At 42.4% G+C, this 18,320-nt stretch overlaps 1 long non-coding RNA gene across 1 annotated transcript; it reads right to left on the reverse strand.

Moving 5' to 3' along the window:
* Positions 1-1,949: 1,949 nt before the first annotated feature.
* LOC308338656 lies at positions 1,950-16,058 on the reverse strand. The gene is made up of 3 exons (XR_013966424.1): positions 15,830-16,058; positions 7,813-7,972; positions 1,950-2,998 (listed from the first exon to the last, which is right to left on the reverse strand). It is a non-coding gene; the product is annotated as an uncharacterized lncRNA (long non-coding RNA).
* Between the last annotated feature and the right edge of the window lie 2,262 nt (positions 16,059-18,320).

Below are 18,320 nucleotides of genomic sequence, written 5' to 3' on the forward strand. Positions count from 1 at the left end.
AATGTTATTAGGAAGGCCCCAAGTGACCCCAAGTGGGTAGCCTTTAGAGAGCTGGAAGGAATGTAAGGATGGCTTTTCCTGTCAGGCTGGAGATTCAGTGTACAAGAAATGTAACTTCATAATGTGGCTACAATTCTATTTCAAACCATTGTTTGGTCAACTCAGGAGCTGTCTTTGTCCCTAGTGTCACCTATGAATTCTGAGATGGTTAACAGAGCCAAGGCATTTGAGAAGCTCATCTGGTTACTGGGTCATATGGTAATTTTGTTTAATTTTTGAGGAACTGCCACGTTGTTTCCACAGTGGCTGCCTCATTTCACCTTTCCACCAGCCATACACAAGGGCTCCCGTTTCTCAGTATTCTTTTCCACTGGTGAATTTTATAACGGGTGCTCTTGGTACTTGGGGTCAGATCTTCCTCCTTATGCAGGATTGCCCCACTCCTTGCAGAATGGTTGGCGTCCCTGGCCCCATCCACTGTTCGCACATAATCGATAATGTTTCCCAGTTGTTGTGACAAACACTTACACCATCCCTCACTACACTTTCAAATGTCCCCTAAGGGACAGAAGGGGTGGGAGGAAGATGCCCCCCCTTGAAGCCCCTGGTCTATGCCTTGAATGTTTTTTTTCTTTTCTTTCATTTTTTTTTCATTTAAATTCAATTCTCCAACTTACAGTAGTACATCATTATTTTCAGATGTAGTGTTCAATAAACTGTCAGTTGCATATAACACCCAGTGCTCATCACATCATATGACTTGAATGTTTTCTGACGCCTTAAGGCCTTGTCTTTGGAAACTCAAAGTCCTGGAAGAGGCCCTTTTTTTTCTTTGTCTTGCTGTCACATTACTTCCTTGATTCAATAAACAAAGAAAGGCCTAGTTTAATTAAATGGAGGGGGCAGTAAGGCGGGGGGAGGGATGAGAGAGAGAGAGAGAAAGAGAGAGAAAGGTTAATATTTCGAAATATGAACTCACCACAGAAGGATTTCTCATCTTGTTCACTTTCTTTTCTTGAGTAACTGAGTTACTCTGTCATTTTTATTTTCTTGTCAGACAAATTTAGATTTTCTAAAAAGGCCTAGATTTGTGTACAACACATCCTTCAAAAAAGCATATGAACTATATTAACAAAGTGAATACAGTGACGAATATCACTCCTGTCCCTGGAGGAGAAACACCCCTGTGTGTCTCTCTCTGACTCTCACACTCCTCCTCTCAGCCACCTCACTGCTGACCCCCACACATCAAGCAATGCTGTGATTCCAGCCAGGCGTCTTGCAAGTGAGCTCAACTCCGACACTCTCTACCCAGAGGCAGCATCGGGTTCCACAGGTTAAGGACTCAGTCCCACAACACTGCCCCTTGCCTCACCACTTGAGGTGCTACCGAAAGTCCAGGTTGTCACCTGTGTTCCTGAACGATTGGCTATAAGTTGGTGGTGCCCATGACCATCCCCTCCTTGGGTTTGATTAATCTGCTAGAGTGGCTCACAGAACTCAGAGAAAGTTTCTTTACCAGACCACCAGATCATACATAATAACTCAGGGACTGCTAGATGGAAGACATGCACACGTCAAGGTGTGGGGAAAGTTTGTGGAGCTTCCTTGCCCTCTCAGAGCCAACCACTCTCCCTACACCCCCATGCCTCCAACTCAAAAGCTCTCAAAACTCCTACCTTTTGGTTTTCATGGAGGCTCCACTATGTACTCATGATTGATTCAATCATTGATCGGCCACTGGGCCACTGGTAATTGATTCAACTTCCAGCCCCTCTCCCTTCCCCGGAGGTTGAGGGTTGGGACTGAAAGTTTCCCTGGGCACCAGTCACCATCATGAGGCAGATAGAGCTGAAGGGATTGAATTTGTGACCAGGAACAACCAGGCTGATGGGCAACTCAGTGTCCCTTAATGGCTGTTTTTTTTTTTTTTTCTTGTTTTTCTTTTTCTGTAAAGGAATGATGCTAAACCCTAGTGACTGGATTTGGCTCCCCCAAACGCTTGGATTTTAGTATCTGAAAATTGAAGCTAATTAGAAAAATAGAATTCCTACTTATTATAGCTTTCATCTGCTGCTATCCATTTAAGATGATTATTCCCAGTGTTAATTTCAAGTTCTTAATATAGTTTCACGTCAGAGGTCGCTCACATAGCATCTCATCTCTCCCTTTTACTAATTCTACGGCAGATAACTATTCCCTGGGCTACTCAGGCAAATCCTTGTAATCCTGGGCATGTGGTCCTTAAGTAACTAACCTCTTGCTGGAGAAAATACTACTCCTGGTCTTCATCACATTTCTATACTCTACCAAGCCTAGGTTTGGGCAATTTCCAGTTTTCTTGTGTCTGGAGACTTCTGCCTGGAAGACTTCTGATTTTTCTTGTTTTCCTCCCATGCCTGCTGGGGAGGTTCTCACAGTTTTAACTCTCTCTCTGGCTTGCTCTTGCTCTCTCTTTCCCGTCTCACCCTGGGAATTGAAGGTATGTGCTTTGCAGTCTCAGTAACGTTGGCTTTTAGTGAGACCACAGTACAAAATAATAAATGAGATTTTAAACAATGTTTGAAGTGGGTGCGAGCCATGTTGTACGTTTCAAGACTGATATTCTTGCAGAAGTCATTGTGGAAGATGACGAAAGGCAAATGACTCACAGATGAGGGTGAAACAAAACCAATGAAACAAGGAAAATGAACAGACACAGATTTTAGAAATGTTTTTTAATTCCTCATTAGGCTTGATACCACCATATTTGGTTACTGGTATGTTTTCACTCCCGTCTTCTGACCTTCTTAAAATAGGAAACAAAGAAGTTACTCCAAGGGACCAACATTTCAATTTCGATGTGAAGCACAGTTAGTTCATGGTAAGAGTCTAGTAGCCATCATACCTTCAGTCAACGCTCAGCTTCTTGGTACAGTGGGTGCTGCTGGGATCTCATTGCCTTACTCATGGCAACATGACATTCACTTCCATAACACTACATAGTTCCGTTTCTAACCTGGCATGTAATGATCATAAAATAAAATGAGTAAATAGGAGAACAACAATACATAGCCCTGGTAACCCACAAATACCCAATTTACTAGCTCAGATGTGTATAACTATTATGAACCAAAATGGTACCCAAGATGACAAAGATATGAACAGAGAATTTCATAATTTTAGGTTGAAAATACCCAGCTAAGTGAAAACTCTGAAAAACTGGGTAAAATTCTTTATAAAAACTAAAAGTCCAGGACGCCTGGGTGGCTCAGTTGGTTAGGCCGCTGCCTTCAGCTCAGGTCATGGTCCCAGGGTCCTGGGATCGGGTCCCGCATCGGGCTCCTTGCTCGACAGGGAGCCTGCTTCTCTCACTGCCTCTGCCTGCCTCTCTGCCTGCTTGTGTGTACTCTCGCTCTCTCTGGCAAATAAATAAAATCTTTAAAAAAAACCAAAAAACTAAAAGCCCAATGAGTTATGTTTAAAAAAACAGCACTGGATGTGGTGCATAAGCAATGAATCTTAGAACACTGAAAAAAATAAAATTAAGTTAAAACAAACAAACAAACGAACAACAACAACAACCTAACTTTAGGGAACTGAAGTTTTCATGGAGCCAAACTACCACCTCACAGATACACTTGCAAACTGACAAAGCGAAAAATGCATCTTACTAGTGAGAAGAGCTGTGTTTGCCATCACATTAACTCAATGATCAAAGTTGATGTCCCCAACAATGGGGCAACCAGGCTTAATGCACTGCTGATGTCATGCACTATGAAGCAGGCACTCTCACTTATGGAATATTCTTCAAAATGTATAACCTGAATCTCATCAAGACTTCACATCTAAGGGATAGGCAGAAGATGGAAGAGCAAAAGAATCAAAAGTCCAGATTTGGGGCATTTGATAAGACAACTGACCTTCAAAAAGTCAACATAGGGGGCGCCTGGGTGGCTCAGTGGGTTAAGCCTCTGCCTTCAGCTCAGGTCATGATCTTGGGATCCTGGAATCAAGGGGGCCACATCCGGCTCTCTCCTCAGCAGGGAGCCTGCTTCCTGCCCACCCTCCGCCACCACCTGCTTCTCTGCCTACTTGTGATCTCTGTCTGTCAAATAAACAAAATCTTAAAAAAAAAAGTCAACAAGTCTGTGAAAAGGTATGTGTGTGCTATTCCAGCTAAAAAGACCAAAGACATAATAATTGTTGTATGTCCAATTTAAATATGGACCAGGTATTACATGATCCTAGGGAATTAATATTAATTTATTAAGTCAGATATATTAGAATTTGGTTATGTAAAAAGATGTGCTCAGGGTGTTTAAAGTAGTCCAACAACAACAGCAGAACATACAAAGCAAAGATGGCAAAATGATTATAACTATTGATTAAAGGTATTGGGTCGTGAGTATGCATTGTACTATTTTTTTCTATTTCTCTGCATATTTGAACATTTTTATGATAAAAAGAAAAAACTTACTTTTATTAGTCTGAAAGTTGGACGTTTATACTAGTTTCTGTCCAACTGTGTGAACCAGATAAACTTGCCAATTTCACCAAAACAATTAAAGTAAATGAATATATAGATACTAATCATTTTTCAAAAATGTATTGCTTGGAGCTCTGGGTGTGATGCATAAACAATGAATCTTGGAACACTGAAAAAATAAAATTAAATTAAAAAAATTAAAAAATAGATAAAAATTCAAAAAAAATAATAAAAAAATTAATAATACCTGCAGCCCTCACATGAAAAGTCATCTACTGGCAACAACAAACAAAAAGACAATTATTTATTTATTTATTTATTTATTTATTTTAAGATTTTATTTATTTACTTGCCAGAGAGAAAGATCACAAGTAGACAGAGAGGCAGGTAGAGAGATGGAAGCAGGCTCCCCGCTGAGCAGAGAGCCCGAAGCGGGGCTCAATTCCAGGACCCTGAGATCATGACCTGAGCCTAAGGCAGAGGCTTAACCCACTGAGCCACCCAGGCACCCCACAAAAGGCAATAATTTAAACTAAACCACATCACTTTTCCTTTAGTTAACTTTATCTTATGAGGAAAAAAACCAAAAACTTGAAATGGCAACAGTCTGGTTTTTATGTAAGTTAAAATCAGTGGAATTGATGATTTGTTGTTCTTGTTAATGAATGACTTCTAAGTAGATGGTTTAAAAGTGAAAACAAGCTGCGGGTTTTGGAGGGGAGGGGGGTGTGGGTTTGGCAGAACCTGGTGGTGGGTAGTAAGGAGGGCATGTATTGCATGGAGCACTGGATATGATGCATAAACAATGAATTTTGGAACACAGAAAAAGTTAAATTCAATTAAATTTTTTAAAAAGTGAAAACAAGCTTGCTCATCAAAAAGCATCCATTGTAATCAATTTTTCAGTAAGAGTTAGTTGAAGCATAGAGAGTACCTGTCAGTAAAAAGAAAGCCAGATTTCAGGAAATGCCCATAATTTAGAAATAACTGGAAACTGCCCTTTTGTATATTAACTAAATAATTTAGTCCTCATAAATATTTTAACCGGCCTACTTTCCTATCTGAATGTATGTACAGAATATGCAAATTAAATAAAGCACTCATATTTCCCTGCATACATTTGACTTAACATTATCCTGATTGGGTAGTCAAATGGCCATTTATAACATTGCTGAAATCCATTCCCTGTAATAATAAGGTGATCCGAGATTGGCATAATGAAAATGGCACAGGATTGGTATTATAACACATACGTAGTAGCACACTTACGGGAGTGTATACTAATACTACAGAAATAACTGTTGGACTCCAGGCAAGTGTTTTTGGGCTTTAATTTCCTTATTTAAATATGCAATGGCTAGAATAGATTAAAGGCCCTTAATTTGGGTTGGAAGGATTCATGGATCCCCTGAAATTAAAATATTTATGTATAGAAGCTTTTTTGTGAGGAGACATAGGATGGGGTAGATTGGGTATATGAATTGCGGTACCTCTTGCCTAAAGGTATTTCCTATTTCCCTGACCATTGATCTGAAGTGGCCTTGTGACTTGCTCTGACCCATTAGAATGAGACAAAAGTGATATTATATGGCTTCCAGCCTTGATCTTGTAGCTTCTGCTGTGTGTGGGTGGCGGGGGGGGTCTCTCAGAATGCTGCCCTCACTATGTAAATTAGCATCCGCTCTTCCTAGGGAGACATGTGGCTCAGCTGACAGCCAGCAACAGCCACCAAACATGTGACTAAGGCCATCTTGGGCCATCTAGCCCAAGTTAAGCTATACATGACTGAAGCCACCTGAGTGATCCCAGACAAAACCAGTGGGAGAACCACCCAGAGGGACACATGAAAACAGCTGAATTGTGAATGAGTTAATAGTAGTTATTTTGAGCCACTAAGTTTTGGAATAGTTTGTTATACTATAATACCCAACTATTTCAAAAGTGTATTTAACTATTATCTAACTCTGAAGGGTTGCAAATTTCTGAATTCAAATTATTTAAAATTTTACCATGCCTTGTCTCTAGTCTCTTCATGAACTATGACATAGGTGGGATTTTAAATTCAATTAGCCAACATATAGTACATCATTAGTTTTTGAGGTAGTGTTCAACGATTCATTAGTTGCATATAACGCCCAGTGCTCATCACATCATGTGCCCTCCTTAATGCCCGTCACCCAGCTGCCCGACCCCTCCTCCTATGTCTCCTTCTGCAACCCTCAGTTTATTTCCCAGAGTCAAGAGTCTGTCATGGTTTGTCTCCCTCTCTGATTTCTTCCCATTCAGTTTTATGGGTAGGATTTAACTTGGCAAGTCTTACATTCAAACTGCACGTAAAAGCAAATTCTAGGATTTTTGAACTGAAGAATCAACAGGACTTTGAGTCTATAATCCAAATAATTTTTCTACTTTCCTCTTGAAAAAATGAGTGGTTCAGTGGTTTAAGCCTCTGCCTTCGGCTCTGAAAATGATCCCAGGGTCCTGGGATGAAGCCCCACATGGGGCTCCCTGCTCCATGGGGAGCCTCCTTCTCCCCCTCCCGTTCCCCCTGCTTATGCACGCGCGCATGCTCTCTCTCTCTCTCTTTCTCTCTGTCAAATAAATAAATAAAACCTTTTTTAAAAATGTGGGACAGCGTTCAGGTACTTCTTTCATTTTCCATATGTTTTTTCCTTTTCTTTTTTTTCATTCTCCATATTTTTTAAAGATGAAAGCCATTTCATTTGAAAATTCTGATAATATTCTGGTCTGTTATTTCCAGTGTTTGAATTTATTTAGGACAGCTGGCATTTGCTCCTAAGTGATCTTATTTCTCAATTCCTGCTTCCCAAACTTCGTCCTGCCCTTCCTCATCTAAAGAGAAAAATGGAGTCTGAGGGCGTAGCCACCTTGTCTTTTCACTGTTGACATAACCTCCACCTAACACCATCACAGCCCTGCGTGGATTCTACGCTTGCTTGCTTTTTTTCAAACAGCCCTCTTCATCATCTAGAATGTTATCCTCCTTCTGGATTTAATCTTTCTGACTTTTTCATGTATTCCTGACAGAGTTTTTGCATCCATGCTTGTTTTTCTAGCTCATCTTTCACATTTTACATATACCATTTAAAAATATATCTGCTCTCAGCAGACGGCTTCCTGCATGAAGACGCTAAATCATTTTGGCTACCTCCTTCTTTTTTCTCTTCTTCTTCTCCCCACCCCCCTCCGTCTAGGACCATTTATAATAGTAGCATCCAAATTTTATTTTGAGGACTCTCCCCTGCTTCTTTTTGGAATCTCAGATGGGGCAGTCAAAGTCAAGCTTTTATAATTTCCTGAGATATTTTAAAACTCCAACTAACCAAGTGTGTGTCTGGCAGTGACCACATCCCTCTGGAATTTTCTGATGGCCAGGTGGCTCTCTTCCAGGATTCCTGTCACTTCTGATTTTCCATGCAAGGCCTCCGAGTTGGCCAGAATTAGAAGCAGGGTGTTAATCCTCTTCATCACTTCCTCTCCCTTCTGAAAGATGAAATTATCATGTGGTTTAGTGATTCCCAACCTGGCTGCACATTCAAATCAGTTGGAGGCACTTAAAAAAGAAGTCTGGGGGCCTACCCTGAGAGATTCTGCTTTAATTAGAAGGGTGGGGCCTGCTTATCTATCCATCTATCTATCTATCTATCTATCTATCTATCTATCTATTTTTTTTAAATTCTGGGATTATTCTAATGTGCAGCCAGGACTGAGAACCCTAAGTGAGGCAAATTGTGGATTTATCAGATGTTCTGAGTTTAGAAATTGAGACATCTGGCAAATGCCTGGAGAGTGGAAGCTCCCATCATTAAGATTCTGGATGCTTTTCTTCTCTAGTCCATTAAGTTTTAACACAGGCAATCTAGTTCTAGCGTGTCTAAACAGGATAATGACAACCAGAACCATGATATTACTTTCTGATTGTTGATATTAATCTCAACACAGCTCTAACATCTTTAAACAAGATGAAGTTCCACAGCAAAAGGTCCTTTGAAAAGTTCAGAAGACAGTTTGGGACATTAGCTTTTCCGAAATCACAAATGAAGATGAACTAACTACATTACCCTTGACGGTTTCCCTAATTAATTAAGGGAGTCACTTGACAAAGAAAGTATACTTAAAATGACAAAATGAAACACAATTTTTTTTCTCCTTCTTTGGTCAGTTTTCAAGATGCCAGTTCTCGGTTAGTCAAAAGACAATTGAGATGTCAAATACATTAGATTTTTGAAAAATCTCCCCTTACCACACATCACACACAGCGCACATTTGGGCTTTTTTACATCTTCAATTCTAATTGTTAATTATGATCCCCAAGTGTGCAAATGCAATTTTCCATGAAGCGGACTATTCTTTCACCATGGAAATAGCTTTGTTTCTGGGTAGTGGCAGAGCTGATTTTAGTGTCATTCTCAGAGGTAGGCTACATGTCAGCCAAACTGGGACGTTTAAGAGTGAGCAACAAATCAGCCTTGAGGCTGCATGACTTGAGTGAGCATCTCCTCAGAGGTCCTACGGATGGCACAGCTGCATCCTGGCAACGACCGCACACGTGGGGAGTGGACAAGCCTGATTGTGCAACTTGGTAGACCGTGCCTGGCACTCTGGGCATGCGCGGGAATTCAGCGTTCCAGGAATTAGAGGTGACCATGGGAGAACATGAGGATGCGATTTTCCTTAATGCTTGCTCAAGAAATAAAAGCCATAGGGTGTCCTAAAACTCTAGCTCTAATCTGTTCTGAGTTAGCTGTGTAGAAACGGCTATCTGGGGACAGTGGAGGTCCAGAGGTATGTTCTATAGCAACCTAAAGACAGATAGACAACAGAAAGGATAAGCCACATTCTCATGTTGAAACACCGCAACTGCTTTCAATTAAGCAGGCCCCTTTGGAATCACATGCATTTCGTCAATAACTCAGTTTTGCAAATGTTTGGCAATATAGTTTCATCTGACAAATTCTCAATAACGTATTTTTCCACTTTCTAAAGAAAGGCACATGTAGAAAAGGGTGTAGAGTAACGTTAATGAGCACGTTTCGAGACCGTGGACGCTAAGAAAACTAGTGCTCGTTCCCTCTCCAATTCTAACTCATGCCATCTTGAGCCAGGATTATAGAAATCTAAAAACAATTCATGAGAAGATGGTGGAATGAAACAGAATGCCTGCCAAAAGGAGACAGAGCTAACAGCGGAGTGAACGCAACTGATGCAGGATATCCTAAGATTGGTGGGTTTAACTCCAAGAGTTACTTTCATGTCTCTTTCATTTTACTGAGATAGATGACACCTAACACGCACACACGCATATTTCATCACCCATGCTCCAATATCGACGCTGAAAACAATGTATACCCCACAAATTGCATATTCATGCACCAGTGTTTACAGAAGTTTAGAAAACAATCCAGTTACATTTCTGCTCCTACCAAAATTGTGCAATCTCTCTAAACAACTCTGTTGACTTTCCTGGAGGAAAGAGAAGAGTCCCACTGCTTCAAATTAAGGTTCACATATTAGCAGAGGAATTATTGGTTATGACTGATGGGAAACAGATTGAGTATTCTTTCAATTAGAAGTAAGTACATTCATTTTATAAATGGTTTGCCTCAGGAAAGCAGGCACGTTCAGACCTCAGGTGTACATTGTTGTTTAATCCTTCCACTGCTTCCATAGAAATGCAGTAAAAACCACACCTAGTACTTCGAATGTTTTGGTTTTGCAAGCAACGCTATCCCCGGATTTCATCCTAAACTAATTGGCTGCTTTGGTACAGTTCAATGAGGACTGCGCAAAGGACCAGGATCAAAAGAAGACAGTCTACCTCTTCATTGGAACGGAGTCAGTGTGAATTAATTTAAGACGTCAGACTTGATTTCTTTAAAACAGGCTTGAAAAACAATACTGTTTGGTTAAGAAAGAGGTTAATGAGGAAAATGTAATCCCCACTTGAATGCCATTGGAATGCAAAGCCACATTTATTTGCATGTGTGGTATCTGTAAAAGGTCCAAGGAATTTTGTTTTTGGTGTTTTGAATTGTTTATAATGTATTCTTTTTTTATTCCATCTACTAACAATTCCCAGAAATGATGGAAATCAAAAGTTGGAAAAATATAAATGCATTTGGCTTCTAAGAAAATTACCAGTTGCAACATCAGCTCCAGCCACAGTTCATAAAGCAGGTGATTATGGGGACAATAAAGAAAAATGTTATTAAATCAGTAAAAAAAGAAAATCCTCGAATCTTGCCAATTCTGTGATAGCGCCTTAAAGTCTGACACTCCAAAACAATCCATGCCAAAATTTGCAACAAAATTTCACTAATAGTGATGCCCATTTGCAAGGATATAGTTTAGACTGTTCAGGCTGCAGGGCACAAAACACACTGGCTAATTTCTTTGACCTTGTTGTGTTTTATTACAGCATTTACCAAAGTGTCAAATAAAACAAATCTATTATTTTAAAATCAACATTGGAAAGGTCACTGACTTTTCAATAGACCAGTTTTTCATCACACTTTCAGATGATTTTCTTGCACATTTCAGGGTCGGGATCTGCTTCATTAAGAACACTGAGTTTCAAAACAAGTCTTTTTCCCTCAGGCCCAGCAGCCAGAGCAGAGCACTGTGCTGGGAGCCACAGGCCATCAATTAACAATGAGCCAGGCCCTTGGAGCGAGGGATGTCTTGACAGAAAGTTGGTCTTACTAACCTTCAAGCCTTGGTTCTCATTTACCATGGAGTTGCTTTCCTATCGCAGCTATGTGCTAATAAATCACCTCTATTTAATGTAACCGTTAGGATTACCATTATCTAAACGTCTTTCAATGCCTTGGTCTGTCACTTGGATGTTTCCCCCCGGCTTTCAAATATGCAAGAATAAAAATGAGACAAAAATTAACATCTTTATGGCTTCACCTGGTATTTCTATTTCTGGCAAATTCTTTTAGATATGTGGAGTGATAAAATTATACAGTAACAAAATCCCTTCAGAAACCTCTAGCTCCCTTGCCTCAAGTTTTCCTTTGGAGCATCCCCTCCAGCCTCTGTGGGGGAGGAAGGGCGATTTGATTGGTGCCCTGGGAAGAAAAATCTGAGCATGCCCAGTTCAGGCCTTTGGGACCAAACTCTGGCCAGGACAAGATGTGTGATATATTAGGTTTCTAGAATGCCAATTACTTCACAGAAGTAAATTAACAAGTCCAGAATTCATATAAAAACATAAGTTGTAGCAACATGTCTACTCTGGATTCTGACAGCCCTGCTCCACTTTCTTTGCTCAGGGGCCTCGGGCTTAAGTCACCTGTACGTATCAGCGTCATTGCTGACATGCGGACCAAAGACCGTCATTTGCACTCAGACATCATTGGCCATGGCGACTCTCACGTGACCACAGCTGCAAGCTAGAGTGGGGATGTGTGTGCCTCCTGCAGGGGGCAGTACCATGCGTTTGTGAACAAGGACACAGTGACCAGAGCAATCAGTTCCTTCTGGACAAAAATTAAGTGACCTATATTTGGTGTTGTCTCTGCTCCGGAAGAACTGATGAGTCAACGAATCAGCTCCTGTAGGTGCAAGGCCCTAAGCTAGAGTTTAGGCAACAAGTTGGGCAGAGGGGACAGCCCTACTCCCTGGGCTGTAGCAGAAATTTGCAACATACACTCAACTCCCAGATCACACTGAGTGAAGCTGACTTGCCCAAGTAACTCATCATTCATTCTCAGGCTGGAAATAGAAAAGTCACTATCTTCCGTTAAATCGGTGATAACCTCATCATGGAGTGAGTGCCCAGATATGAGAGCATAGCACAGGACAGTGAAAATCAAATATCAAAATGGGCAGAGCAGACAGTCATTGAGTCTTAGTAAAAATGTTTGCCTGAACGCTCCAAAAATTGCTGTTTTTCCTGCTTTGCTGTGAAAATCAGAAGGGGGTGCCAGCAGAAATGAGGCTTTCCTGCGAGAGGCAGAACAAGATGACAGCGATTCAGCACGCTCATCTCTTCGCCCTCCCGATTTCTGGATGGCAGGCAGGCTCGCTGGGATCTGGCTTGGCGCACCCAAATTGCCACCGGCTGAGGACAGTCATCTCACCACCTGCAGGGTCTCTACTACCCTCTCTGCCCACACTAATCCTGACCTCGGGCACAAAGCTCCCAAACAACCTTGTTCCCTGGATCAGTCAGGGTTTAATACAGAAAACAGAAGACAATCTAGATCTTTTGAGCTCAGAGGGATTTAATGTAAGTTATCGAGTGGAAGGGTTGGAGGAATAGAGTCGGGAGAAGCCGTCAGAGCCCCCATAACCACAAGGCTGGTGACTAGACAGTGGACCAAGGAATGCAGCCACTGACCACACTCATGCCTTCCAGAGTCTTCTTGTGCACCCACAAGCTAAAGGAAGAGAGAGTGCTTGTCTTTTTGGCCTTTTAATCCTATGTGATAGCATTTCATTTTCAGAACCTTGAATTCTAGCTGCAAAGGTGACTAGGAATTGGATTTTATGCTCCTAGGCCCCGTATTACAAGGAGGTAGAGAAACTTCAGGGTGGTGATTGCGGAGGCAGTAACTAGCAGTCCTACGGGGACTCTACAGTGAATCACTTTACTTCGTGGTCTGTCCAAAAATAAGGTGCCCTGAACCCATACTCTCCTGAGTCCCCCTCAAGAGGTAGCATCCCCAAACTAACCACTGAGAGTTGGCGTTGTTGCTGGAGTCAGCCTCCTCTGGATCAGATCCCCTGGCAGCCTTGGGTGTTGGGGGATTGGCTTGTGGTAGGGCGCAGGGTTCATGGAATTAAGATGCCATTAGGGCCCAAAACTCAGGAGTGTTTTCATCTTGCCCTGCTAGTCACCTTTCTACTCCACACCCTTCTCAGAATTTCATGGAGCATTGGTTCTCAGGGTCTGGTCCTGGGGCAGCAGCATCATCACTTGTGAACTTACTAGAAAGGCAAATTCTCAAGCCCCACCCTAGACCTGGTAAATCAAAACTAGGTGTGGCACCCAGCCATGGGTGGTTCAACAAGCCTCCCAGGTGACTCTGATGCGTGCTAAGGTTTGAGAACAACTGCTATAGGGACATCCAGATATTTCTGAAACAACAACAAATGGAAAACAATGGCTGCTTGATTACTAGAGGCAAAAACGGCATATGTCTCAGCACAGAGCTCTAGTCAAGCTGCACAGAGCCTGTGGTAGATCCATCTCCTCTGAAGTCCAAACCAACATCTCCTTTCCCTCTGGCTGACCATGGGATGCAGGAACCCAAAGCCATGACCAGCAGGTTTCCAGGTGAACAGAGACTAGGAAGGCCCCACCCAAGCTGGATCTTGGCTCAGCCAACTAGCCCTGGTATGTGGAGTGGGAAAGGGATGTCAACCCTTAGAGGTCATCCCTTAGGGCAGGCCGTACCTAGTAGGTCCACGTACCAGGAACTAGGAGAAAGAGCCAACGGGAGCCATTGCCTTTAAACACAACATGACCTGGCTTCTAGTCAATATGGCCCAATCTGTGCCCTAAACCAGGGACAGTAAGTAGTACCTGCTCCTCTTCAACACTGAGACTGGGAAGAAGTGGAAGAACACTTACCCCTCCCCCGCAACATCAATCATTGAGCTCCTAACTCGCTTCTCATGGTTCAAGGTTATTCTACCTGCTCCTGTTAAGATAAATGTGTCCCTTTACCAAAGTATGTGACTCCAGTCACCCCTCCAGTAGGAGAGACAGACCTTCCTCCCACACCCAGTTAGAATAAGGAGGCCAATGCTTTGTTTGGTCTTTGCTCCAGGGTTCCTGCAATAATCTTCCTTTCTGAGGCTAGGGCTCCCTGTCTTTCTTGCTGGTCTTTTCCCTGAGGCACTAAGCCTGAGATCTCTTTTATCCAGTGTAACCTTCAAAATCAGAAAAGAACCCACCATGATGAGATTTTAAAACTGAATACCCTTGGGGGGGGGGGGGTTGGTGAGGTGATGGCTCAGCCAAGTACAGCATGTGACTCTTGATTGCCCAGTTGTGAGTTCAGCTCCACACTGGGTTTAGAGATTATTTAAAAAAAATAAAATAAATTTTTGATTAAAAACCACAGCTTTCAAACTCCTTTTCTTTTCTTTTCTTTTTAAATTTTATTTATTTATTTGACAAGGAGAGAGAGAGCACACAAGTAAGCAGAGAGGCAGGCAAAGAGAGAGGGGGAAGCAGGCCCCCTGCTGAACAGAAAGCCTGATGAGGGGCTGGATCCCAGGATCCTGAGATCATGAGCTGAGTCAAAGGCAAAGGCTGAACTCACTGAGTCACCCAGGTGCCCTTCAGACTCCTTTTCAAATGTAAACCATGATAAGAAAGACATTTTACCCTGTGATCCAGGACAGATGTATACAAAAATGGGGAGAAAAAAAAAAACGATTTGTGAAAGAGCATTTCTTCTTATATCCTTCTGATATTTTTCATTATTTTCTATTTCATTAAAAAAAAAAAAAAAAACTGCTCCAATCCCAGAGGGTCGATTTCATGGGTTACTAATGGTTGGCAACCTGCAGTTTAAGAAACACGGCCCCGGAGCACATGCTGCAATAAACACACCACCAGCACCATATAAAAAGCAGCATTAATAGCACACTGTCATCATTACTAATGTTGCTGAGTGCTCTATGTGTTTGTATGGATGTTACTGTCATTTCAATTAAAATCTTAAAATTGCTATAGGCCATAATACCAACTCTACTCTTAGTGCTCCAGGGAATTGAAGAACAACAACAACAACAACAACAACACCCCTTACTTTTATTGAATTCACCTTCAGATTCGGTGATGATTTGCAACTGCAGCACATGCTATGACTAAATTTTCAGTTATCAGATTAGTAGTTATTTTGTAAGTTTCAACAAACATCTTTTATTCAGTGACGTTTGGTTTAGATCAAGTAAATCGATATGCTCATATAATGGAGTTTCTCCCTTCTTCCTGTTAAATAACAGTAGTTCAAAGACTGGAAACATTTCAAGGATAAAAAATGGGGTTTGAAAATTGAAACGTGCGCCTTCCATAATAGATTCAGACCCTCAGCTGTCATAGGAAGGAACCTCAAAGCCCTCTGTTCACAGCTGGGAGGATTTCTACCTTTTTTTTTTTTTTTTTAATAAACACGCACCTCCTCTGTTATAGGAGTAGGTATGCCATCACACACGACCCCCCGAGACCTGCTCCTGCACCCACGGCTCTGCACACACACAGGCGCGAGAGCCCTCCCGGCCCCACGCGTCATCTGCCGCACAGACAGATACAGGATGCTGGCAGATTGGAACCGGCCTTAACCTCTCCTCGCTCTCCTTCCCCAAATCAAAACCCACCGTAAACACCGCGAAGAGCCAGGAAACCTCTTGGCTTTAATTATTTCCGTTCCCCAAGCTCCATGTGGCACACAGGACACCTCGTTTCCCTTTGGGCTTGCCGTCATCCTGCGAGGCGCACGGAGAAGAGAAAAGCACATGTTCCTTTCTGCAGAGCGGAGGGCGCAGAGCGAAAAGAGCCCGTCTGGTGCCGGGCTCTTCCTCCATCTCTCCTCCCCACTCGGCGCGGGCCGGCCGGAGGATCCGCCGGCTCTCGCTGGGGTTGAGAGTTGGCGCCACCTGGCTTTTTAAAGAAGAACGGGATCGGCAGAAGGCTGAGGTGGAAGAAGACCCGGCGCGCTCCTCTGCACCGCGGACCTGGGCGGTGTTTAGCAAGCCCTGCCCTGGGGCGCTCTGCACTTCAAAGCCCCGGGGGCAGCCGGGCAGCTGGCAACTGCGCGCTGCGGAAGGAGAGGCAATTACCCTGCCGGGAACTGAACAAAACCGGGAACTGATGTGAGAATAGCGGATTCCACACTTAAGGCCGGTCCAATGTACAGAAATAGCTGTGGCAACTCAAAGCATTAGACATAAGCACGGCTCAGTTTACACCTTGGTCAGCTCTGGCTCGTTTGCAGTAATCACTTATTCTGTGCAAACTTCCTACGCCGACCCGTGTCAAAAGAAAGAAGACAGGAGAAAGGGCATCCGAGGGTTCTGATCTCCACCCGGTTGCGACACTGGAAAGAGGGCAGGTTGTTAAAGGAATCTTCCGTGTCTCCGTTTGTTCACATGCAAGACGAGGAAAACAAAGCCATCCATCACTGCTCCAAGTGATCCATGTAAAAATAAAACGAAAAGCTGGCGGGAAAGTGTTTCAATGTTACCGTTGGAGTAGGAAGGTACAATAATAGTCGTAGTAAAAATAGTAATGGGCTGTAATTACCCGTTCAGTGCTCTATAAATTTGCACTGTTTGTGTATGTGTGTTTGGATATAATGATTCCACAGAATGGCTGCTAATTGGAGGACACTGCTACAAACTGCTTTATCCAGAACCTGGACTAGTTATCAAAAGTATTTATCCACCTATTGAGCAAGTCTTTTAAAGGGTAGAATCTAGAGAAAGGTATGTTTGGAAATTGTTTGTAAAGGTTCTGCAAAACTGTATGTTTTTCCATGTAACCATGCAGGTAAACAAACACAGACATATGGATGCATACAATAGGTACACATTAAGTGTACGAATGAAAACATATACATGCATCGGAAATGTGGGTCTGTACTTATAACAACGACTGAGGTTCAGCACTACACAGTTTACAGAAGACTTGCATTCACTTTTCATTTAATCCTCACAATATTAGGGGATATTCTTAGTCCCCATCTTACAGATGAGAAGACTGAGGCTCAGAAAAATAACTTCCCCCAATTTTGACGATATGAAGCTACAGAACCAGTCATTTATTTTAATTCTGGGTCATTCTCATATTCAGCGAACATGTGATAAACACCTACTGTGGGCCAGGCATGAAAGCCTTGTGGCCACAAAGATTAAAGATTTATTCCACTGCCCTCAAGGAACTCACACCTAGTGGAGAAGAGAAGGCAATTATAATCCTATAAAACTCTGTAAAACTCAGGAGAAAAACTCTGTAATCAGCCTGAGGCTTGGTGAAGGCTTCCAAGAAGAGAACACACAGGCTGAATCTTGAAGAGCAAGCAGCAGGAGTCTGATGAAGGAGGGAGCTAGGTACCAGGCGAAAGACAACATGTGCAAAGACATGAAGGAAAAAACAAAAAACAAAAAACAAAACAAAAAAAAAACACAAAGAAACTCAGTGTAGTTCAACAGAGCCAGGGCTTCGCAGGTGTGAAGGGAAAGTGGTGAGAAAGGAGGCTATAAAGAGCATTATATACTCAGCATTTTGGTTTTCCTGCTGTCTATGGGGAATGCATAGAAGATTTAAAGTAGAGCAATGACATGATCAAATTGCATTGCATAAAGATCACTCCCGCTGCTGTGAGGACAGACTGGAGAGTATAATGTAGGGGAAATGATAGAATGATAACAGGCAAAACTCGCCGTTTGTCATTACTAGGCAGGAGGTCCTGTGTGGATTTGAGCTATTTAGGAGCACCTGGTGACAGTTTCCAGGTAGCTGGCCTGAGCTCCTGACTGGTGGTGGTGTGGTCACGGAGACCAGGAGAACAGAATGAGCGTGCAGCAGGAACTAGAAATCCAATCTGTTTTGAGCATAGTGGGTCTTACAAATCAAAGTCCATCTACATGTAAAGGACCTCCAGTACGGGGTTGGATATTCAGGTCTAGAAAGCCCAGAAAAGGTCTGAATTGTAAACAAATATGTCCTTACCACCAAATGAAATCATAGAATGGTTAATAATAATTGCTAAAATGCACTGAGTACTTGCTATATATCTGGCACCAGGGAAAGCACTTTTAGTAGATTTTCTCATTTAATTTCCATCATGACCTCAGCAAGTCAGTATTA

This window comes from Martes martes, assembly GCF_963455335.1.
Source record: "Martes martes genome assembly, chromosome: 2".
NCBI classification, from domain to species: domain Eukaryota; kingdom Metazoa; phylum Chordata; class Mammalia; order Carnivora; family Mustelidae; genus Martes; species Martes martes.